Source organism: Urocitellus parryii, chromosome Y (assembly GCF_045843805.1).
Source record: "Urocitellus parryii isolate mUroPar1 chromosome Y, mUroPar1.hap1, whole genome shotgun sequence".
In the NCBI taxonomy this organism is placed as follows: domain Eukaryota; kingdom Metazoa; phylum Chordata; class Mammalia; order Rodentia; family Sciuridae; genus Urocitellus; species Urocitellus parryii.
Window position 1 is genome coordinate 14493350 of NC_135548.1, and position 25527 is coordinate 14518876.

Here is a 25527-nt window from a genome sequence, read left to right on the forward strand (position 1 = left end):
GCATTGTTCTGGGAGCTTCTGACAGATGCTAGGGCATTTTAGTGCTTTCTAGAAGGCAGCCACTGCCTCCTCAGCCTTGAGCATCTGAACTACCGACTGACCAGAGTTCCAGCCAGGTTGACCCTCACTGTGAGGTTAAGAATCAAACTGCATGTCTAGCAATGGCTCCTGAGTGGACCACAGAAAGCTGCAGTTAGGAACACCCTCCACAATCAAAAGAAAACATTTTCCAAAAATATTTTGTACAGCAGTATAACTAATTTACAAAAAGCTACAAAAACCATATTTACCAGAACACATCTGTTAAATAAAAACATCATGTTAGTGTTCATTTCTGCAGGGCTATGTACAAGGATTCTGGTTCTTGCTCTCCTTAGAACAATAGCCCATGCCCAACGGGGCCCAGCCTGGTAGGGCTGCAGGGAGGACAGCAGAGGCAAAACAGACCCTCCACACAGTGGCACCCTGCCAGCCCTGTGTCCCCCCAAACTTACCCCGGCATCATGTAATGTTCCTGGCAGCCCCATGGAGGCCGGCGGGAAACAGGGCTCAGCCTCCCCAGTCAGGGTGAGCAGCGATGACTCCTTTGAGCAGAGCATCCAGGCAGAAATAGAACCATTTCTAAATGAGAAAAGACAACATGAAAACCAAAAGTGTGACAGGTCTATAGATAAGAAAGCAGACTCAAATGAAAATTCTGCCCAATCCACACTGAAATCCACCCAGGAGCCCCCTGTCATGCACTGCCTGCCACAGTCTGATAGAGCCTGTTAGGAGTTTGTCTTCCATGAACTTTCAGGTGAGCACAGATGAGCACAGCACCCAGCAGCCTCAGGCCTAAGGTTACCACAGAGCTGAGAACCTTGGCAGCACAAGGCCTGCTGTCCCCAAATCCCAGGCAGCACAGAATAGGGGCATGGGCAATAGGAACTGTGGGGCTGACGGGAGGGGCAGCAGCTCCAGGACCCTGGACCCCCAGCACAAGGTCTGTAACTCCAGCAGCGATGATGGCATCCAAGAGGCCATCCAGCTGTGTCAGTTGGAGAAAACCAGGAAGGAGGCCATCAGAAATCTGCCACAAAGAGCCCAGCTCAGCAATAAGGGGCTGAAAGTTGCTAGAAGCGTGGGGACCTCACTGAAAAGTGCCATCCCTGAAGCTCCCAGGAGAACACCCAGCAAGAGGAACTCAGCAGTCCCCAGGGACACAGACCTCATCCCAAGGAGCTTGGACTCTTACCACCTGTCCAAGCCACCAAAGGATGCCACAGCTGCTGCACCTCCAGGAAGCACCACCACCAGGAGGGAGCCTATAGAAGAGACCTTGGTGGGGCAGACACTTCTGCTGAGCTGATGTGCACTGAAGCAATCCAGGGTATTTCCAAGACCACCCGTGGAGGGCAGCAATGGACCTGCATCTGTGAGCACACTCTTCTGCTCCTCCAATATGCCTTCCCATCTAATGGGAACAGCAGCTTTGTGGACCATTATGACAGCATAGAGCAGGAGATCCAGATGTTTTTGGCTCTGAAGGCAGATTCAGGAAGCCTGCGGCTGAACTGGCAGAGATGCCTTCCCACTCATCCCTGGCCTCTCCTTCCATGGCCACTCATATCATCCCTTAAGGCTCTTTGATCATTTTCAGTAACGGGTGGAGGAGGGGAGAGTTGGTCCCCTTCCCTGGATGAAGCATGCACATCCTCCTTGAGGAGACTCTTCAGAGTGCTCTACAATCTTATTTGCCTCAGGGCCTCAGGTATGATCATGGGCCTGAACTTGCTTAAGTGAAAGGATCCTCTTTGCTTAAGGGATATTTATACACCTACCTTCCAGAGATCCCTTCTAAGGTACCTGCATCTCAGCTTTGTGTCTTGTGTAATTTTCAGCCCTACAAAATCTACTCAGGCTGATACCTGAGGCCAGGTTCCTCCAGTGCCTTTCTTAGGTGAGTCTTGTTCTATGTCCTGGAGAGACCCAGAGATTCGGCCCTCAGACTCAGATTATAGTCCAGGGCATAGGATGGACTGTCCTGACTTCCAGTTCAATGCCTGACTCTTAATCTTCTGTTCTAAACCCCCACCCTGGCCTCCCCTTTGTCTATCCTGGGCAGCTCTATCCTCTGACCTGCTATCTGTTGATGGAGGAGACAAAGAGCTTGCCTTTCCCTCTAGATGACACCAAAAGCCTCTGTCACCTGCAATAATGTGGACAGGAGTGCTGCCTCACTGTGCCAGCTGCACCCTGTCCTGCACAGCACAGAGAGGTAGCTTCTGTCCCATGCATGGAGGGACACTGGTGTATTTCCTGTAACTGAGTCTTAGTATGAAAATCTGTCTCTCAGCCTTGTGTTTAATAGAAAGTGGAGCCTATTGAATAAACTATAGCTATTCTTTAATGTATCCAGGGCTAGAGAAATTTTTGTGACACATTTTGGTGCATTTCCCACCTTCACATTTTATGCAGGAATCAAGACTGATGCTTTCCTCTCCTCCAATAGCAGTAGTAGCAATGTCATCAGAACAGGTGTTGCTCTGGCACAGCAGGCCAACTGTGTGTATATCACCATCACCATCACCATCTTCTTCCTCCTCCTCAGTGTCACCTCTGCTACAACTATTTTACTCCACCACACACATTTGCAGTGCATAGTGGAGGACTTCCCCATCAACTCAGTGTGTCCTTTCTTCAAACTGGGGACTTCCTTCCCATCTCTATGGGGGAAGTGTTCTCCCACCACACATAAAAACAACTATTTGTTGATCCCATTTTCCAAATTTCTCTAGAGGAAGGTCAAGACTCCAAGAATCATCTCACTCACTGAGATCTAGGGGAGACTTTTTTCAATTAATGAGACCCTTTCTGTTATTATATCATTTAATTTGAAAACAAAATTAAAAAGGCATACATGTAGATATAGTTGAGGCCCAAGGAGACTCTATTGACAGGATAACTGAGAACATTTCTTCCAAACTAAGAAAATTATGCTAAACATAGGTATTGCTTTTGTTGTAGCAGAATTTGTACAGGTTATCTAGGGTCAGGGGAGGGCATGAGGCCAGAATGGGAGGCACAGCTGGGCACACACTTTATAATGATGCACACATATACATATATGCACACACTCAGATGCACACAAGGGCAGTGATGGTTTTATTATGTACATAGGCTAGAAGAGGGTCCCTATGTCGTGAGTAGATGGTTTTATGTTACAGGGACCTGGTCCTAGTTCTAGAGCCATCCCCAAGATGTGTACAAGAAGACCTATAGCCAACTTTTTTGTCTTGTCCACTCTGTGATGAGTGTGTAATTTATCTAGTTGCCTCACTAGACTTGATGCTGCTGTGACATCCAGATTCTGGGAGGAGGAACTTACCTATGCAGTAAGTCAACACAGCCTTAATAAGTTATGTCTTCTGACCTGTTTACTTGGGCGAAGGGGTGGAGAATCACCACCCTTAGAATCCAGGATCATGATCACTGAACAGATGTCTGCCCCTGATTTTCCTTTTGGTCACATTGTCTTTTGTGCCTATGCCCCAGCCTAGAAAATACCAAGACAGAATGGTCCTGCCACCCATAAATCAACAGCTCATCATTTTGAAAATTATTCATTTGTGGTTAAAGCTAATTTAAGAAAGAAATGTTAAGGCTTACATAGTTTAGCAGCTAGGACTAAACTTCAGAAATACAGAATTAAGTAAGTCCTCCAATGACTCTTCTATTATTCATTGATACCACATTTTTGAGTTTAAAATATCTTAACTGAAAAGCTACAAGAAAAAAAGTGATGCAAATATTTATAGAACATTTAAAATCAACACTCATGAGTGAGAAATTAAAACAAATAAAATATCTAACTTAGGAGTTAACTAATATTTATTCTATAATTTGAAAATGTAGGTAACATTATTAAAGGATAAAACTTGATAGTAACAAAAATTAGGTAACAAAAACAATCCATCAGTTTTGATCTGTTTTTGACTTTGTGAGAAAAAGATCTTTTGGTTTGATACAAGTTGAGAAAACGCTAGTGAGCGAATAAAAGGCATTTTTAAAATTATTCAAAACCAGCATGCATTCCTTGCTGTTCAACGGATGTTTTTAAATATATATGCTCCTTAATTTTTTCTTAAAAATAATTTTGTTTTTTTCCCATTTTGCAGTTAATTTCAAGTTTTTTTTTTCAAATAAGTGATAAGAATTTCTACCAAATATATGCCTGCCAAGTACTGAGGGACATAAAAATATCATAGTTTTGTTTTGAAAAACCTCAGGTTTCAGATTTCTCTAAATTGACAAGTCAAATTAACTTCGTGGAACCCTACCGTGCATACCAGGAATAAAGATCAAAGTGCTCCCTCACTCTATGCAGAACCTGCCTTCAGATCTAATGATTTACAATTAATTTTCTTATAAAAACCATGACACTTATGTTACCAGCACATTAAGTCTCTCTAATCCAACTGCCAAAGAGATAATTTAAAGCAATCATAATCGTCTATAAATATATTCAATAAAAGTTCTTTCTTTTCTCCAAGAAAAGGTTAAAACATTATTCACCTTTACTCTCCAAGAGATTGAAAACAGAATTACAAACATTAAAATAAAAAAAAAGAAAGGAAGGAAGGAAGAGAGAGAGAGAGAAAAAAAAACTCCACCTAATAAAGATCTGCTAAAGGTAGTAATTTATGGCAGCATGTGTAATTTTTAAGCTCCATCTATCAAGGAACAAAATTGTGTTAATATGAAATGACATGAATTCCTTCTTCTTAAGGACACACCACAGAGGATAATTTATCCCTGAATTTCATAGTCAAGATTTTCCATATTAATAACATTATGACAGTTTTTACTAGTATATGATTAACTAAAAAAGTGCTTCCTTTCATGATCCTGGTAATCCAAAAAATTTTTAAAAAGTACATTATTGTAAACATCACACTGGACAAAGTGTATTCACTTTTAGTTTGAAATCATACATTTCAAATGGGCAGATGTTTATTTTCCACTCTTGTAGTGCTACTTTTAAAAAGACTTTTGTGCCTTACTTAGAATGTTGAGATCATTTCAAAGTGATCCATGATGAGTTTGCTTTCATAAAGTGTTCTATTTAATGTGCATAAAAGACTTAATTACCCAATTATATTTTACTGATTAACTTTAATATTTCATACAAATTAAATAGCTGATTCTTCTCTAAATTCAGGTGAACCAGAAAAAATACAATCAATTAATTTGGAAGAAAAATGAATAAATTTATATTTTATATATAGATTGCTCAGGAAGAAAGCAAATAAAACAACAATTCCACATGTTGAATGTAATGGAATCTTAAACTTCCAAAAATAGCATATGAAATCCATATAAAATAATACAAAGGCGATTATTATAGACTTCAATACAATCAGTCATTACAATGGCAGACTTGTGACAGTTTCATGAAGACACTGGAGATTAGTTTTTTTTCAACTGAGAGACAATTGTGGGCTTCAGTGAAAAAGTATATAAGAAGGTTATTTCCTCCATTTTTACTTGTGCAATGGAAACCTGCATTGCATACTTTATTTATGAACAAAAGAATTGGTAACTTAAAGTGAGTAGACACTATTTCTACATATTATTAGGAATAAGAAGGCACCACTGATTTGATGTCTTGTAATTACTGATAGTTGATTTTGAGTTGTTTATCTCAGCATTTGTTCTTATTAAACTTTTCTCAGTGATATAACCTAAAACCATTATTGTGGCTTATGAACTACAAATAAGACAAATTCATAGTAGTATTTCATCATAGAGAAAATTTTCACAGTCTATGTTGACAATACGTATTCTTTGTCCACCTGTACCTGGAATCTATTTTGCAGAACAACATTGTTTATATCCTCATAGCTCAATTCTATGGAAAATTCTTTGCCAAATTTTCAAAGTGGTACAGCAGAGAACCAAGATTTATCAAAATTCACCTGGCTTGAATGTGTTTCATATTGTATCAATATAGTCAGTTACATTGTGAGCTGTGCCTATGCAGAAACAGGTGGCAATATATTGCTACCTACTGCATTATGAATAAATCTCCTGAAAATCTTCTGCTGTCAAACAAAATTTAGAACCAGGAGGAAGACTGTGGGGGTCAATATCAGGGAAAAAATTAGTGGCTTCTGATCTGCCATTATTGCTAAACAGGTAGATCCAGGAATAAAGTGTATGTTTATTAATTTTAGAACATGTGTTCAGAACAAGGTTGAGATAAAAGAGCCTAAACAACAACAACAACAACAACAACAAAAACACTTAATTCCTACCCTTGACAAGGATCACCTAGCACAGCTAATTCCCAGTCCAGATTTCCTAGTTCAGCAACAGGTATCAGAATAAGTTCTTTAGTAGGATCCCATCTGTCTTAAAAAAATTCAAAATTTCTTTAATGATTAGCTCAAAAGCCAGGCAGAGAACCGCACTTGCATTTTTCTTACTCTGACGGAGGTTGCCTAAGCCTCCCCTGCAGCTCTTGTGCAGCTGAGAAAGGGTCAGTGGGAGGCAACAGTGTTGCTGGATTGCCTGCTTGGCCCTAGGCATCTCAGCCTTGCTGATCCTAGCTACTGAAAGCGCTGTGGTGGCTAATTTCCTCCAGATGGCGCTCGTCGCAGACATGCCTGGAACAGGCTGCCCACCCCGCCCCCACCAATCTCAGGGTTCCAAACACACTGGGGTCTGACTGATTTTCAGGTACTGAGCTTGTATGGCCTTCAAGGAGTGATTGTAGTTGCTTTCAAGTATATAGATTAACAATAAAGTGCTTTAATGTATATTTTCATGATATAATTAACAAATTTGCATGAATGTAAGACAAAAAATTCTTGCAAATTGTCAAACTAATATTGAGTGTTATCTTTGTAGTATATGAAGTTTGATCTCAATGTCTTACCAAATTATCTATTCTCTGACACTGCCTGTACCTGGGCATCAGAGATATATGTAAATTGGAAGGTCTGCAGTATAAGTTGGTTGGCTAGCTGGGATAAGATTTATTCCCAAGTATTTTAAAAATAGTTTTTTGTTGTAAATGAATACATTTTATGTATTTGTATTTGGTGCTGAGGATCGAACCCAGTGCCTCATGCATGCTAGGTTAGCGCTCCACCACTGAGCTACTAACCCCAGTTTCTATTCCCAAGTATTTGTGAGGCTATTGTGAAAGAGATACTTTTCCTGATTTCTCTCTCTGCAGATGCATTACTGGAGAAGAGGAAAGCAATTAATTTATGTAAGTTGACCTTTTATCTTGCTACTTTGTTGAATTTGTTTATCAACTTTAGAAGTTTTCTGGTGGAGTTTTTTGGGACTTCTAAATATAGGATCTTGTCAACAGCAAACAGAGATAATTTGAGTTGTTTTCCTGTTTGTATCCCTTTAATTTCCTTCTTTTGCTGGATTGTTCTGGTGATACTTTTAAGGACTATAGTGTATAGTAGTGATGAAAGTGGATACCCTGTCTTGTTATTGATTTTAGAGGAAATGTCTTCAGTTTTTATCCCTAAGTATGATGTAGGCCTTGAATTTGTCATATATAGCCTTTACAGTATTGTAATAATTTCCTTCCATTCCTAGTGTTTTAAACACTAGGGTTTCACCAGTATTTTTAACATGAATGGGTGATGGACTTTTTTGTATAGTTTTCTTGCATCACTTGGGATAATCACATGATTCTTATACTTAATAATCACATAATTCATGTGGTGAATGGCATTTATTGATTTGCATAAGTTGAACCACCCTTACATTCCTGGGATAAAATACACTTGATCATGTTGTACTATCTTCCTAAGTGATTTTAAATGTGGCATGTCAGTTTGTTATTTTGGATTTTCACGTCAATTTTCATCAGGAATATTGGTCTGATATGTCTTTGTCTGGTTTTGGTTTCAGGGTGACACTGGCTTATAGAGTGACATCTGACAGTGTTCCTTCCTTTTCGATTTCATGGAAAATTTTGAGGAGAAATGGCATTAGTTCTTTTTTAAAAGTCTCACAGAACTTAGCTGAGAATCCACCTGGTCCTAGGTTTTCTTCGTTAGAAGGCTTTAATTGCTGCTTCAATTATATTGCTTCATCTTGGTCTGTTCAAATTTTCCAGATACTCATGATTCATTTTGGGTCAGTCATATGTGTTTCAGCATTTGGCAATATATTCTAGATTTTCTAATTTATTGATATAAGTTTTCACAACAGTTTCTAATGATCCTCTGAATTTCAGAATTGTCTGTGGTGATATCTCCTTTTTCATCTATGATTTTGTTGATTTGACTCTTTCTCTTTCTTTTAGTTAATTTGGCTTAGAGTATATCAGTCTTATCTTCTAAAAGGACCAAAAATCTCATTGATCTTTGGTAGTTTTACACTTTCGTTAATTTTATTATGAAGACAGTGTTAGTATAAGTATTCCAGGAAGAATATTGGCCACCAATGTCCCACATTAGGAAATGTACATCATTAATCACTATCTCTTCTACCTTACTTCCTACTGTAGAGGATATATGTACTATTTTATTCATATAAAATTATTAAAGGTGGATATCACTATTGAAGTATGTTTTCCCACTTCATATCAATGTAAACCCTTACTTTCCACTATTTTTACTATTTTTAAAAGTCTGCTTTATTTTTTTTTTTCATTTTTTTTTCAGTTTTTCTACCAGATATTTCCCCAGGAAATAGATGAGAATTAGCAATTAAAAATCAAGAAGTCACTGAATACCACTCTGAAAAGATGATATCTAAGCAAACTTTGAATGTTAAATTAAAAAAAAAATGGCAAACACTTACTTGAGTTGTACCAATTGTTGTTTCCTTTTTATACTCTTTTTGAGTTAAAATGTGTCAAATATTGTTAAATCACACTTATGGCTTCTGTGGTCTTCTTCTTATGCAAGTGACCAAGTGACTATTATACTTCTTATGCAGTGTGACCATTTTAAAGCTAAACTTCTCCTGTAACCATATTTTGACACCACAGCCAAAAAGAGAATAAGTGAAATGGAAGCTCAGACAATAGAAAATGAAGATTGAAAACTGGCCCCAGTCTTCCATATTTATCATATAAACTAAAAAAAATACTTATTTGAAGGAAATTGATTAGATATTTGCACTCCACATCTTTAATCACACAAAAAAGACTTTCCCTTGACATGGAGCAAAGCTAAAGAAATTATAAAAATAATGGAAAACTAACATCCTTTTGACAGAAAGAGTTTATGTTCTATGATGTTTTCAAATGTTTCAAGAAACTATGGTTTACATTAATATTGTGATAGTTAAGTATCTTTTTAAATGTAGTATAATTTTCTTCTTTAAAATTTTTAAGGAGAATCTATAATTTTGAAAATAAAAAAAGAAAGTTTTTATAGATGCTAGTTTCCCCCGCATTGTCCAAACCTACAGTAAAAATTTGGTTATCCTGCTTAGTGAATAGCCTCCATATCCTGGTTTAGAGAATTCCCATCTTGTGCAGTTGACCCCATCCAGCTACTTGGGCCACATGGCCTGGCCTCCCCTGTCTTAGGCTAAAAAATACAGGGAAGCATTTGAGCATCTGCTTCTGTTGCTATTGCCATTCTCAAACTGGTCACTGGTGTCCTCTTCCAGGGAGCCAAGGGCAGGCTAACACCCAGGGCACTCTGCTCTGAGCAAGGCCCCATTGCTGGTGCCACCTGCTCCTGGACATTACCACCACTTTACCACGAGATTCATGGGCCCCAGTCCTCCCCTAGCTCCTTTTGGGTGACTGAAGTCTGAATTTTCTCCTTGTTCCTAAGGTTTGGGAAATTTTCTGAGCATTTCATTGAAAAAAATTGTGCACTCCTTTAGTTTGTATTTTAATGTTATCTCAGATTTCTTCAATATTCTGGCCAGGGTTACTTAATATCTTTTCTTTATTTTTGACTCTATGTTCAGTATTATATACTTTATCTTCAAAGCCTGACATTCTGCCTTCAAAAATGATTTATTGAGTCTTTAATTTCCAGGATTTCCATTTGGTTCTTTTTAAGAATCTCTCTTTTTATTGAAATGATCATTCACTTCCTGTATTTTATCTCTAGTTCATTCCTTAAATCTTTTAAGTCACTGAACATTTTAAGTACAAACTTTCTAAATTCTTTCTTCATTATTTCCTTAACTGTGATGTCAATGGGATCAGTTGTTGATCAGTGTTGTGAGCTAATTGGAGATTATTTGATTTGATACTTTTTCACTTATATGTCTATTCATCTTCTGGGATGATTATTGCTTCTACTTTTATACAAGGGACTATTTCATGAGCTGCTTTCTCTTAAGAGAATCTGGTTGGGAGAATATCAAGTTGCTCATACTTACTACACTCAATGTGTGTCCTCTTCTCTTCTCACCATCAGCACCACATGAGAGAGTGGTATAAACATTAAACCCTGTTTATACAAGCACTTCAGAACAAACCATATACTAATCAACCTTATGAGAAACAAAAACTAGTTAAAACTGTTTTTCACAGTTCCTCTAACCCCAAGTATAAAATCATAGTAATGATCTGGAACTTGTTGAGAAATTAATTACTAAATATTGCAACATTACTATTATATTACATAGTGAAGAAGAGGGGAGTATAGATGAATTGCAGGGGGTGGGGCAGGGGATAAGAGATAGAAAAATATCAACCAAGAGAAAAAAACATGCTGGTTGCCATTCTCCTAGCCAAAAAGATGCTGATCTCACCCACTGTTCTCTGAAGATCAGACCCTAGGATAACTACTCAGAAGTATTCTTTATAAAAATGTATCTACTATGCTTCAGATGGTAATACACATTTATATGACCTCTGTTTCAGAATACTGTTATACAAAAGAACTATCATGAATATTTCTTATAAGAGCTTGTTGCACTGGAACAAAGAGCACCTGGGTCATGCAGGTGTCCTCCTACCTGCATGTGCTTCAATCTCCTGATAATCCCAATGACCTCCAGGCCCTCCTGAGCACAGAGTCTATCTAAGAAGTCACAGTCTGGGCAGCATTTGTCAACAGAAGCTAGGAGACCACACCATGAAGAATCATCCTAGGGGCTGAGGGTGAGTGTGAAGGGCTGTCCCTCCTCTCCCTTTCCCCTGTGGATAAGTGCTGCTTATCAAAAATCTCCTCCAGAATCTGCCTGGAGCTAAGGATAATCTGCATGATGGACAGCAATCTCTTACATTGGAACAAGAGAAGACTTTAGAAGCCAGCCCAGCCTAGGCATCAGAATGCAGACTCAGGGGAACCTCCACCCTGGTCTGCACGCCCCTCTTTCTAGGGCTTCTCTGTTACTGCACAAGTTCTTCCTCAAGGGACCGACCCATGGAGCCCAGAGTTCTGGTATCAACCTGGAGCTGGCTCTCAGCTCAGCATGGCTCTGCCTTTAGGGGGCAGGATCCTCAGGATTTTAGCCCCACACTTGCTTACTGGTTGCTGTGAGTCTGAGGGGCCATAACTGCCAGAAGAGAGGGGCTGCTGCTCACGTGCTCAATGACACCACGCTCCAGTCAGCCCATGGGACACTGGACTTACACTGAAGGGAGGGGGCTACCAGAAAGCCAAGAGCATCCTTGAAGTGAGTCTGGACTAGGCAGGCAGAAAATCCTTTGGAAATCTTTCTCAATGTTAATCCTACCTCTCCTTCTTCTCTGTGGAGTCACCTTGGCCTCCTCTGACCTGACTCAGCCATCCTCAGTATCTGGCCATCAGTAAGACAGCTAGTAACACTGCTCTAAAGGCAAATTGGGGCATAAGTATGGACATTAGGACCAGCAGAAACCATGCCAGGCTCCTTTACTTATCAATTATGATGATATCAAGTGACATACACTATCCTTGGTCTGATTTCAGGTTTCAACATGGAAAACCCAGCCACCTGTCCACCAGCAGGAAATAGGTCACAGATGAGACTACTTCTGTACCACAGCACATGGCAGTGGGAGCAGCTGGCAGTGACTCATGGTGACACAGAAAGGTATGTGGGACAGGAAACACCTGCCCAGTGTTATTCTGTATACCACCCACTGAGCCACGGGCATGACCTTGGTCTCCACTCACTCAGCTGGTTTCCTACTACATCCAAGATATGGAATAAGAGTGGAGATACTGACTGGAAATTGTGTTATCTCAATGGATTTGTTAAAGCCCGGTGAGGTGGTGCATGCCTGTAACCCCAGTAACCCAGGAGACTGAGGCAGGCGGATTCCAAGTTTAAAGCCAGCCTCAGTAACTTAGGGAGGCCCTAAGTGACTAATAAAGACCCTATTTCTAAATGAAAAATTAAAAAAGGGCTAAATTTGTTCCTCAGGGGTGAAACTACCCTGAGTTCAAACTGTAGTACCAAAAGAAAAAGAAAAAAAATAATTTTTTGGATTTTAAATTGAAAGTCATATCACTTCTATCCATAACCATGAAGCAAATAGTTCACAGTTTTCTGGATGGACAGTGTCTCTAGAGAACCTGGTTTCTGCATTAGACACTAACACTCTCTTCCCTGCATTTGAACAGAGTGTGTCAGGAAAAGAACCTCCTTTGACAGGTTGTCCTTAACTGAGAAAACAAAAGATTATGATCCTGTAGGATGGCATGGACATTATGACCCATGCTGATCTGACCAAAGCAGTTCTCAGTGTCTGAGGACAAGTTTGTCCAACAGCTCATACAATTAAGAAGTGTGCACATGGGACTTAGGGGAGAGCAAGACCACCATATTTTTACACCCAAGAAGAAATGCTCACATGCCTCCTAAATCTGTTCAAAAGTAAACTTTGTGTAGCATAAAAGCAAGTACATGTTTTTCCTTGTGGAGATACATTCTGGGACAGGGATGTAGATAATTTCATAGTGTACTCCCCTAAGAGGAGGGAAAAATGGCACCAAATAAAGCAAAGACAGGTCCATGAAAGAGATCAAGAATCCAGAATGTGTGAATGATCATGGGATTCAGCCCTAATCTATGGCTAGTCTTTCAATGCTTTTAAATTTTTAAAAATTGGTTCCAATTAGTTTTACATAACAGGAGAATACATTTTGACACTTTGTACACAAATGGAGCACAACTTCTCATTCCTCTGGATATACCTGGTGCAGAGACACACCAGTAACAAAATCATTAATGTTTACAAGGTAATAATGTCTGTCTTATTCCACCATCCTGCCCAGCTCCACACCCCCTCCACTCTCCTCTGCCTAATCCAAAGTTACTTCATTCTTTCCTCCCACTCCCTCTTAAGAGATCAGCATCCACTTATCAGATAAAACATTTGGCTTTTGTTCTTCTAATTCAACATAGTTCTTGAAACACTGGGCAGAGCAATTGGACAGATGGAAGAAATTAAAGGGATATGTATATGAAAAAAAGAACTTAAATTAGTACTATTAGCTGACAATATGATCCTATACTTAGAAGACCCAAAAAGCTGCACGAGGAAACTTCTAGAACTAGCAAATAAATTCAGCAAAGTAGCAGAATATAAAATCAACACCCATAAGTCAAAGGCACTTCTGTATACCAGTGACAAATCCTCTGAGACTGAAATGAGGAAAACTACCCTATTTGTATAAACTTCAAAATAAATAAGATGATTGGGAATCAAAGAAAAAAGTAAAAGACCTATACAATGAAAACTACAGAACCCTAAAGAAAGAAATCATAGAAGATCTTAGAATACAGAAATATCTACCTTGCTCTTGAACAGAATTAACATTATCAAAAAGGATTGCCTTATTTTGCTTACCATGATATTCTTCAGCTCCATCCATTTTCAAGCAAATGCCATAATTTCATTCTACTCCAGTGCTGAGTAATATTGCATTTAGTATATTTGCTATATCTTTTTTATCAATCAATTGTTGAAGGGAACCTAGGTTGATTCCGTAGTTTAGCTACTGTGAATTGACCTGATATAAACATTGGTGGGGCTGCATTACTGAAGTATGCTGATTTTATGTCCTTTTGTATAAACCAAGGAGTGAGAAAGCTAGGTGAAATGGTAGTTCCATTTCAAGTTTTCTGAGGAATCTCCATACATCTTTCCATAATGGTTGCACCTAATGAACTAAAAAAAAAAACTTAACACAAAAAGAGAAAACAAAACAAAACAAACAAAACCAAATGACCCAAACAATAAATAGCTAAAGAACTAGACACGTCATAGAAGAAGAATTACAATTGATTAAAAATATATGAAAAAATCCAACGTCTCTAGCAATTAAAGAAATGTAAATCAAAACATTCTAAGATTTCATCTCACTCCATTCAGAATGGCAATCATGGAGAATATAAGCAACTATAATTGTTGGTGAGGATATGAGGAGAAAAGATATGATGATCAGTTTTTAATAATAAAACAACTTGCATGGGTGAAAATTGAGAGCTCAATGCAGCCAATGTTTCTCTGGACAACTTTTTTTCAAGAATTTCCTGAAGTAAAGATTTACTCAGGTAGATTTTACTCCTGCATCCTCCTGAACACAAGTGTCTGGCTGACACAGATGGCCTCAGTCCTCAGCACCAAACACACTCACTATGGGATGACAGTGATCATGAGACAGGGAGGAGGATGGGAGGTTTCCACAGTGAAACAGACACCTAATCATGAGCAAGGCTGAGAGGGGCTGGGTCAGCCATCCCAGTCCTGTAGGTTTTATCCACATTTGGATGAAAAGGGCATTGTGAAGGAGCCCTCAGTGGACTGCTGGTGTGGGGTATAGACTGGGTGAATGGCTCCCCCAACCAGGTCAATGGCTGCCTGAGCTGGAGTGTGATCCTCCCTGCAGGAGCTCCTTGTTTGGAGCATGTTCAGGCTCTTTCCACCCTCTGCAGGGCCTCTCCTCTCCCACCACTCTCACCCCTTTCTGCACCTCATGGGTCTCCACTCCATGGCGTCCTGTCTCAAGCCCTCGCCTCTGCACACCCAGGCCTCTCCCTCTGCTCCTTGCCAAACCCTGCAGAGGAGACTAGGCCCAGAAATATGGCCAGAAGATTCTCTGAATCCTGCTGCAGGCCAGCCATATGGGCACCACAGCAAACATTCCCAGCCTCCTCCAGAGTCAGGTAGATAACAGGAGACTGGCCTGAGCACCCTGGTGGCCATCTCCTATGCCCTAGACCAACCTATCAGGACCTCCAAGTTAGCCCCAGGACCACCAGAGGTTGGTGGACGCTTGCAGCTTTAAATACCTGACTTCACCTGCTCAAATATCTACACACCTAAAGATCCTTTGTCACCAAATTGATACTGTCTGGCTCCATCCTCATCCTTCATGGGAAATGAACAATTTACTATACAAATGAAAACTAGGATCACAATCTAAACATTGGGAAATGAGTATCATTCATTCATTCACTGAAATGCTTATAAAGAGCTGTAAGTTTCACAATGACTACCAATATTAAACACAGGTAGTACTAAAAGAGAAAAACTGAAGTTTGTGGATAACATGTGCAAGTGGTGGCCAGGCAGGGGGATCAGCAGGGGAGTCAGGTCTGTCAGCTTAAGGATCAGGTGGAGGAGTGAGGAGTGCAAAGTGGCTTGCTGGGCTTTGGCCTCTAAGATGCAATGGCTGTGTGAGGAGCATGATGATGCTACCTCTCAGCTGAGCTTCACTCAGGTTGCCTTGCAGCAGGTGATGGATGAGCGTGAAGTACTATGTGGGAGGCTACTTCAGGCTGAGAGGTCAGCATTGGCAGGTCAGCATTGCCCCCAAAGTTTGTACCTGTTATGGGAGCCCAAAAGCATGGTGCTGTGGCATGGCCCCTGGAAGGAGAGGAGCAGGCAGAGGAGGGGGCACCTGGAGCACAAGACATGCCACATTTGGAGGCCCAGATGCCAGCCCCAGCATCTTTCCTTTGTGTGCCAGGACACCCATGTCCTTAGTCCCAGGCAATGCAACCCCATGTGCAAATGTCTGTACTCTGCATTCAGTGCCAATCCCAGTGGGATTCCCATACTCCTCTACATGCCTCTGTAATAATGAAATCAGGATCAGCAGGAGCAACAGCCACAGCACTGGCAGCAGTTGCACCCCAATTGCTTCCTGTAGTGACCTATCCACCTCGCTTGTGGGCTCCAGTGGGGTGCCAGGAGGGAATGGCTCCTCAATGTGTCCACAGTTACTGGTGTGACCAGAGTTGCCTGAGTTGCTGGATCCAGGATAAATTTCCTGAGAACCTCCCAGGTAGATGCAACCTGGGAGATAAAAAAAATTCCCATGCAAAAAGAAGGTCCTGAAGGTCCCCAGAGAATGACTTCCTTGAGGGAAAGTATAAGTCAAAGCTAGAAAGAGGGTCAGGAGAGGCCCCAGGGGAGAGACCCCATGTGGGACAGCATTAGTCTTAGCCTGGTGCTTTTAATTACAAAAAGAATGTCATTGGGATTTTAATAGGAATTGCATGAAATCTTTGTTAATGTTTTGGTATTATGACCATTTTGGCTATATTAATTCTGCCTATCCAAGAGCATGAGAAATCTTTCCATCTTCTAAGATCTTTTTCAATTATTTTCTTTGGTATTGTTTAATTTTTATTGTAAAGGTCTTTCACCTCTTTTGTTAGATTGATTCCCAAGTTTTTTTGTGTTATTTTTATTGTTTGTTTGTTTGTTGGGTTTTGCTTTGTGTTGAGGCGAGAGTGAATGGGGAGGTTTTCCTAATTTCTCTTGCTGTAGATTCATTGCTTATGTATAGAAATGCATTTTTCATGGGTATTGATTTTATGTCCTAATTTGCTGAATATATGTATTGGTTCTAGATGTTTTCTGGGGGAATTTTTTGTATCTTCTAAATATAGAAGTATGTCATAAGCAAATAGTGAAAATTTGAGTCTTTTTTTCTATTCATATCCCTTTAATTTCTTTCATCTGTCTGATTCCTCTGACTAGAGTTTAAGGATTATATTGAATAGAAGGGATGAAAGAGGACATCCCAGTCTTGCTTGAGTTTCATTAGAGAAAATGCTTTCTGTTTTTCTCATTTAGAATGATGTTGGCCTTGGGCTTAGCATAGATAGTGTTTACAATGTAGAGGTATTGCATACCTTGTTTGTTTAGAGCTCATCATGGCCATCTTCAAGCATGATTTCTTGTGGTATGAGATGACAGGGTCATGTGATAAGCAAAAAAATAGATTCATCATCAGGAGTCATGGAAGAAGAAGATTAATTCAAATGACTGGATTAGATCCTACTAAATAGAAAATAGTTTTGTTTTCAAATTTCAAGTAAGGGGGATGTAATCTTGAAATCCCACCAGAAAATCTCTCCAATTATTAAAATACAATTCTTTGTGTATATTTTCATTCTGAATCAAAAAGAAGTTTTAAATTTTTCTATCTAAAAATGTCTGGAGATTCAGAAAGATTGAGACATCTGTAGGTTTGGCATTCAAAGCAGAAATGGAATCTATTTTGATTCTCAAAATCATAGCTATGCCTCCCTTGCAACTCCTAATTATATGATCACAATATTTGAAGAGCAAAATCCTTTTTCCTGATTTAACATATTTTCATAAATACAGAATATTAATGTATGGGTCTAGGTGTCAGTTTTTAAAGCAATAACCACACACTCTCCAATAAAACACTTGGACATGAAAATACACTTTCTAAGAGAATAGTTGCAGCTCAGAATGTGGCATGTGCTCACAATGAAAGTTCCATGTTGACCAGTCACCATGGTAATGTGGGATACATATCTTACCTTCCATTTCCACTCAGTTGATCTAGCGAGTGAGTTGGTATCAGTTAGAGTTAGAGAAGAGTAGGGAGGTTTTGAGTTCCTGGTCGGCCATGGGAAATCTAAACTGCTGTGGGGAAGGTATTTTGTCAGTGATATTTTTAAGTCTGTTTCTTCAAAGGGCAGTTAATGTTTACTGAATATATTTTTCTCTTGATGTTTTTCATCTCTGACCCTGAATGTTCTCTCCTAAGATATAAGTATTTGATAATATTGTTTTATCACTCAATTCATATATTTGCTTGTACTATTGACCTGGTTATTTGAAATGCTTTTCTAAATTTAGAAAAATGAACAATTCCTAATGCTAATATCATGTGTGCTCTTAAAATGAATAAATAAATAGGGGGAGGACATCTATCTTGCTTTCATGAGGTGAAGAAATAAAGTGAGAGAGAGTATATGGATGCTAAGTAAGGCAATATATATCCCATGAAAGGGCAATTAGGGGCCATACTCAATTGAATGTATATGAAGATCTAAACATAATATTAGAGAAGTTTAAATTAAGACATTTGTAGAAAGGAAAGAGGAGTGAGATTTCAGGGAAAGTTTCCAAGTGGTTGATGACTACAGGATCCCTGATGTTCGGGGGCTACTGGGAAGGAGGCAGAAAGGACAGTGCTGTGAGGTCAAAGGAGGGTCATCGATAATGGAGGAAATGAGGGTCTCAGGGATTTTCAAGGAGGATCCATTGGTGGAGGTTCACAGGTTGTAGTTACTGGTGGATCCATGTAGGCAGATAAGTATGGCCTCTGGCCCTGCAGGATCTATGAAGAGGTGTGGAAGACCAGGAGATGGAATATGCCAGATCAGAGCTGGTGAATCTACAGCAACCACGTTTTCAACCAGGCCTTGTCTGGATGCTCAGGTGATAGCCAGAATATTAGTCTGCAGACAGACTAATATTTTGAAATGGAAACACCAAAACATCATTCCAGGGTATCTGTTTTCTCCCATTAATTCACATTAACAAGCCATACAGGTGAGAAAAGCACAAGGAATCTTCATTCGTGGCACATCCATCAAGTGGCAGTTGGTTTAGAATGTCCTACGTTCTCAGTTTGTGAGCCCTACAGAGCCCTGATGATTTGGGTCATCAACTACTCATCAGGATGGCTCACTGAGAGGAAGCTGGCAGTGAGAAGGCCCTGGGGGAGGGTGGCTACAAGTGTGGACTCTACTCTTGACCTTCAGATAGGCTTCATTTGCATGAAATCATCATTTTTTAAGTCAGTAATTTTGTTGAAGAGGCAGAAGCCTGGGTTATGACTGGAACTTTTCTCTTAGTATAATTCAAACTTCTGCTACTGAATCCTCATACTAAAGAGGCTTCAGGGGAGGAGTATTTGAGAAAGACTGAGAAGAGTTCTGGCTTCCTGGTTCTAGGAAATCCACTAGAGGACTCAAGTGCTCAGGAATCTCTGGTCCCATGTAAATAGCTACATTCCTGTCCCACATCCACCGCTCATCACTGTTGTGAATCTAGGCAAGTCACATAAAATCTCCAAATTACAAACACCTAAACTCAAAATTGTGGTGGACAGACTCTGTTTCACCCATCCCTTCAGTCTGACATGTAGTCCCAGGAGGTCATAGATATTCTCCATGAGCTTTACAGAATGAGGAATAGATTTTCTTCACCCATTGCTCTGGAGGATGACCTCAGTTTGACACCTCTCTGTTCAAACACTGTCAATGATTGAGCTTTTTTTCCCACACATTTAATGAAGTGTCCTATTTAATGACAGGACACATTAGCACCCATATGAAGCACCAGTCCTCTTAAGGATGCATGGATGTAATCATTGTCAGCGTTATACCATTACATGGATCAGATGCACACTTTTTGCAAACAATTGAGAGACAGAAGGGTTTATTTAACTGTACAGGTATGTAATTTTTGAGGTAGGATTTGAACAAAAGCCACATAACCACAGCCTCTGCTGATGGTCACTGTTTCCTCTGCCTTTCTATGATTCCACCTTAGTAATTGTGTTTGTGAATACAATATTTTGTTGGGTTTTAGACCCCACACATTGCAATTTCATCCTAAAGCCCAATCTGTCATAGGTGCTTTGCTGCCCCAATGGTGAAAAATGAGCTCAGTAGTGTGAAATCTAAGAATATTCACATCCCTCCTTGAAATTTTTTTAAACATAGATTTTGTTATATTTTAAAATTTGTATTAGTTATTTATGCACATTTATTTATTTATTTATTTATTTATTTATTTAAATGTGGTGCTGACAATCACACTCTGTGCCTCACACATGCTAGGCAAGCACTCTCCAAATGAACTACAACCCCAGACCCAGATTTTGTTATATTTAACTCTGTTCACAGACTGCAAAAATACATCAGAATTTTTGTCTAATATTCCATTGTAACATTGTCTCCCCTACTGTACTAACTAATATTCTACTCTCACTTTCTATGCCATCAATTTTCCAGTCTCCATGAAAGAGTGATATTTTGCAGCATTTGTCCTTCTGTGCCTGACCTATTTCAATTAATGTAATTATCAACTTTGTTGATGAAAATGACAGAGTTCTTCTCACTGGGAAAAAAAATACAAGAAATATTTAAGATGCTGGGCATGCTCTTTGTGTATAATATATACTTGAATTCAAAGCTCAAATTATACCCCCAGATATTTACAATTATCACTTAAAAATTAAAACTGTTTCAATCATTATTTGAATAATTGATAACCCATTGCTTTTCTTGCTAGTACGTTGTCAACAGCTAACTCTGTTTTATCCCATTTCCCAGGCTCTTGCCTCCCACGTGAGCACTGGAAAACATCAAAGCACACAGAATGGATCCACAGGCCTTGGTCCAGAGGGGTCCACCTGTTGCCCCCAAACATCCTTGTGCCCAAGGAAAAGTCCAAAAAAGGTACCTTGGAAATCCTGTCATTGTTTCCACTCTGCAATAATGATTCTAGTTTATATAGAATTCCATTTTTTTTAGTTTGATGTGTACAAAATGATGTGCTTTGAGTCATTCAGCAGTGCTGCAGGTCCAGAAGTAAAGATCTAGTTACCTTTTAATTTTGTGCACTTGATTCATTCAACTGTTGATGGACACTTGGATTGATCTTAAATGTATTTATGGCGAATGCTACAAACATTGAAGTGATTGTATCACTATATTATGCTGGCTTGCAGTTCTAGAGAATAAGCAAAAAGGAATGTAATAGCTGAGCCTTGTGTGTTTCATTCTTGGATTTTTCATGAATCCCCACATTGGTTTCCAGAGTTGTCCTAATAATTTACAGTCTACCAGCATTGTGTTGGTGTACACTATTTCTCCTATCCTTGCCAGTATTTCTATGGGTATCCAGTTTTCCCAACACTATTTGTTTAAAACATGATGTCCTCTCTAACATATATTTTGGTGCCCTTGTCTCAGGGATCAGGTGGCTGTATCAGGTGGGTTGTCTCTGTGTGGTATATTCTATTTCATGGATCTTCATATCTATTTTCAGTTCAATACCATACTGTTTTTGCTACTCATCTCTATAGTATAATTTAAAATTGGGTATTGTGATGGCTTTCACAATAATTTTTCTTGCTCAGATATGCTTTGGCAAATTGTTGTTGTTGTTGTTATCCCAAGTGAATTTCCCGGTTGGTTTTTCAATACTGTAAGGAACGTTATTGGTAGTTTGAAGGGGATTGTATTGAATTCATTGAATCTGTATATTGCTGTTGATAGTATGGCCACTTTGACAATATTAATTCTGGCTATCCAAGAACACAGAAGTTCTTTGCACCTTCTAAGATCAACTTCCATTTTTTTCAGTGTTCTATAGTTTTCATTGTAGACATCTTACACCCTCTTGGGTATATTCATTCTCAGAGGCTTTTTCAGAATATTGTAAAAGGGATAGTTTTTGGAATTCTATATCAGTGCCATCAATGTTGTAATATAGTATTGCTATTGATTTATGAGTGCTGATCTTCGGTCCTGATACATTGCTAAATTCACTAAGTCTAGAATTCTTCTGGTGAAAATTCTTGGCACCATCAACTTGGCTGTGTCAAGAAGGCTCCTGCTTTGCTCTCTGGGGATAGTGGGAATCACAGAGCTTCCTTCTTGCACCAGTGTACAGTGCAGAGAAGTCTCTTCTTCAGCCAAGTAAATGCTGCCTCTCTGACCTCAGGATTTTTAACTAAATCTGTCTATTTTGTTTCTGTGTATGTTCCCTCCCTATGTGATCTAGCAGTGCCATTATTCCTGCTGCTGTAGCAGGTGCTGCTTCTGCCACCACCAGCTTAGATCCCAAGTACTTTTTTTTTGGTCTTTATTTAATGTACCCAAGTTTCTGATTCTCTAAGACTCCCTGAGTGTCCACTATTGAGTTTTAGTGAAACCCCTCTTTTGCCTACCTGAAGGGAAGGACTATTCACACTGTTTACATCACAGGTTGTGGAGCTGCAAGAAATAAATGTTCTCTCTACCTTAAATTTGTTTCCATTTTGCAATGCATTATTTTTTTTACTTAATTTTCTGACTTAATATGCCTCTATGATTTTTCTCCATTCACTATTAAGTTTTAGTGAGTTCCTTTAGTTTCCCCCTCACTGAGAAGCAGTCTTCTTGCCTTCTAAGTCTGGGTGCATCCTTCCTCCAATCTGCCAATTTCCCTTTTCCTGACAGCAAATTTGCACAATATCTTAAGACACCAAGGAATGTTTAAGGCCAAAATATACTCTTATCTTGATGAATAACTCAGGTGAACTTGAAAACAAATTTTATTCTCTCATGGTTTTATGAAGTACTTGTACAAATGCCAATTAGATCAATGTGAATGATAATGGTGTTGGTAAACTCCTAGGATTTCCAAATCTAAGTACCAGCATTCTTGGGTTGAAGTAACGCAACTATACTATCTTAGAGCTCTATTCCCTAGCAATCCCACATTGACCTGTTAGCAGAAACATGCTACTTCTGAAAACTTTAGGGAAGAATTTTTCCTGCCCATTCTTAACTTCTACTGGTTTGGTGGCCATCATTGTTCTGCTTGGTTTTCAACTGCAGCACTTTACTCTCTGCTTCCATCATCACATGGCATTAGTCCCTCATGAATGTGCCCCATCTTTTTATGAGAACAGATGCCCTATTTGGGGAATGGGTCCACCCTGTTCAAGGAGGATACTTTTAATTGCTAAGATCACAATGACTCTCTTTTCAAACCCAGTAAAATTTGGAGGTACTGGAGTTAGGACTTAAACATGTATTGGGGTGGAAGTAATATGACCCACTCTTGAATGATTCAAGAGTATACTTTTTCTTTTCTTCCTGATGGATCTGTAAAGTGTTATGAAGGAATGCTGAAACTACTAGTGTATCCATAGAATATTTCATTTCTCATTGTAGTTCCTTCCATTTATTCTGTATTTTAAATTTTTGTTTCCTGGTATGCTCCTTCTCTTGCCATTCAGAAACAATCATATTCCAGCAGCAATGGAGCCTGTGTGTGTTAAACAACCATCTCCATACACTCTAGATCCATGTCAACAGTAAGGAAGCCTCTGGAGTAATTCAACATCAAACCAATGTACTGACAATGACCCTGTATTTCCCTAGATTGCAATCAGGCCATCATGCAAGTAGCATCGATGGATTTGGGAGGAGACCAAATAAATTATATTGCTGAGGTAATGTGACCCTTCTTTGTCTAAGATATAAGTGTTGTTCTTTTCCTTTTACTTCAAATTCATGCATGAAAATATGACAGTGTTCATTATAGGTGACTCATATGTGGTGGAATTACAACTGCACATCTATTCCCTGTGAGAATGATTCAAGATGACATTCACATATGAGAACAACCATTGTCAAATGATTGTAGTGAGCATTTTCCTCAGTGGCACTTTTCCTTGGTAGAAAATGAATTTTGTGCATGTCATCAAATTGTACCTGAGAAATCCCTCATGCAAAGCTCAAGTCTATTCACAAGTTCCCTCTCTGCCTTACTTTGTGATCTGTGCCCCAAATGCTATTTCACATCTAGTTATTTAATGTCACCACAGCCAACAGTAGACTTGGGCAAATGATCTCCTGCTCACACTGTCTTCCTTTCTGTAACTACAGGTAGCCTCTGCAGCAAATGAGAAATGTAAGTATTCTGAACTCTCTAACATGCTGAGGAAAATCTCTATACTTAGATAGATCAGACATTCCTTCCTGTTTCTATGTAAACATTTATCTTGGATTTAGATTTCTTTTGGAATTGAGGATTGGGATGTGCTGACAAAGCGAAAAACCAGTGAAGGATTATGGCCATCTACCATGATCCTGAAACAGCTATCTTTTTGGTAGTGTGCATTTAAGAGAATGAAGGTGGGGAGGCATCTCTGAGCATGTCCTTGTGTAATAATTGTGTATGCATTTGTGAAACTGTGGAAGCTTCCTCAGAAATTCTGTTCTAACATGCCCAGTACAAAATTCCATTTTTTAAAAATAAAAACCCACACTAATGCATGATTTTTATGATACAATTCCTTCACATTTCATGACACCCAGATATTAAATTCTGGTTACTAGGCCTACTCTGTAGATAGAGATGATGCTGAGTCAAAAGATCCATTCTGGAGAATGCAAGTTATAGAAGATATAAGAATTCAGAAAATTGTTCTGATGGTAATGCTTTGGAAAGGGGAATGTATTCATCATTTAGTGATATATCACACTCCAGGTTATTCCAATATATTAGTGTACTCATAACTCCTACTGAGATGTGAAATATTTTCCATACTTTTAAAGTGGACTCAGTGGTCATCTCTAGAAAGATATACACCTAGGGGTACAAAATTTCAAAAGTACATATCACATGTGGTTCTAGTCTAGCTGGAAAACCAAAGGCTCTGATTCTCATTCATTCTTGTTCTTTTTTTGCTGTGTATTTTCATTGCTGACAATATCAAGAAATGCCCTGAACAATTCACAAGCAATAAGTTGTATAATAATAGTCATTCTGCATCCTCCTAGTTCCCCCAAATGGCATGGTGGAGTTCATTTCTGGAGAAGGCATGGGTCAGGAGTCCCCATCAAAAGCCATGGTAAGTTTGCTTATCTTCCTCTGAAATCCAAGTGTTGCTTTTTAGTTCCTCTTTCCCTTGTAATATGATTTGATTTCTTGGAGATGATATAAACAATTTTCTGAGTGTGCAGATTTTCATGGGGGTGTCTATGGCCAACTGAGACCACACTGAAGGCAACATTAATGAGAAAGAATATCAGCCACACACTGTATGATAACAAGCTCTGTGTCTGGCTGTGGTTTTCCCTCCTGGCCACTGAATTCCTTATTTATCACCTAATCTAGGCCTGTAACACAAATTCCCCTATAGAACCTTGTGTCATTTGGTGAGTGCACATTTGCTTTGTCCTTGCCTTTGAGTTCCCTTGACTTGACCACTTTCTCATTGGATTTTCTAATGTCACCAATTAAAAATAAAAAGACTTGTACACACAGGACAGAGCATGGCTTAACATTCATAGTGACTCCTTTTCTGTATTCATAGGAGGATTCAAGAGGAGCCATAAGTGGTATGTATCCTGGCCTCAATCTCTTTCTGATGCAAAATGTAAATGATGCCAAGGGTCAGACAGTCTTCCTTCCTTTTGAATGCAGAGTCTAAGTAATTCCACTACCTCCTTGAGAATGAGAAGTGAGGAGATTGTGGTCCAAATTGATTTTAAAAAAAAACACACAAACACAGAGACACCCCCCACACAAAAAAA

The 25527-nt window shown here is 39.2% G+C and overlaps 2 pseudogenes; one reads left to right on the forward strand and one right to left on the reverse strand.

Moving 5' to 3' along the window:
• Positions 1 to 5735: 5735 nt before the first annotated feature.
• On the reverse strand, positions 5736 to 6648 carry LOC144250936 (carnosine N-methyltransferase pseudogene; annotated as a pseudogene).
• An 11174-nt stretch (positions 6649 to 17822) lies between these two features.
• The window catches only part of LOC144250937 (roundabout homolog 1-like), a 149742-nt pseudogene continuing 142037 nt past the window's right edge, over positions 17823 to 25527 (forward strand).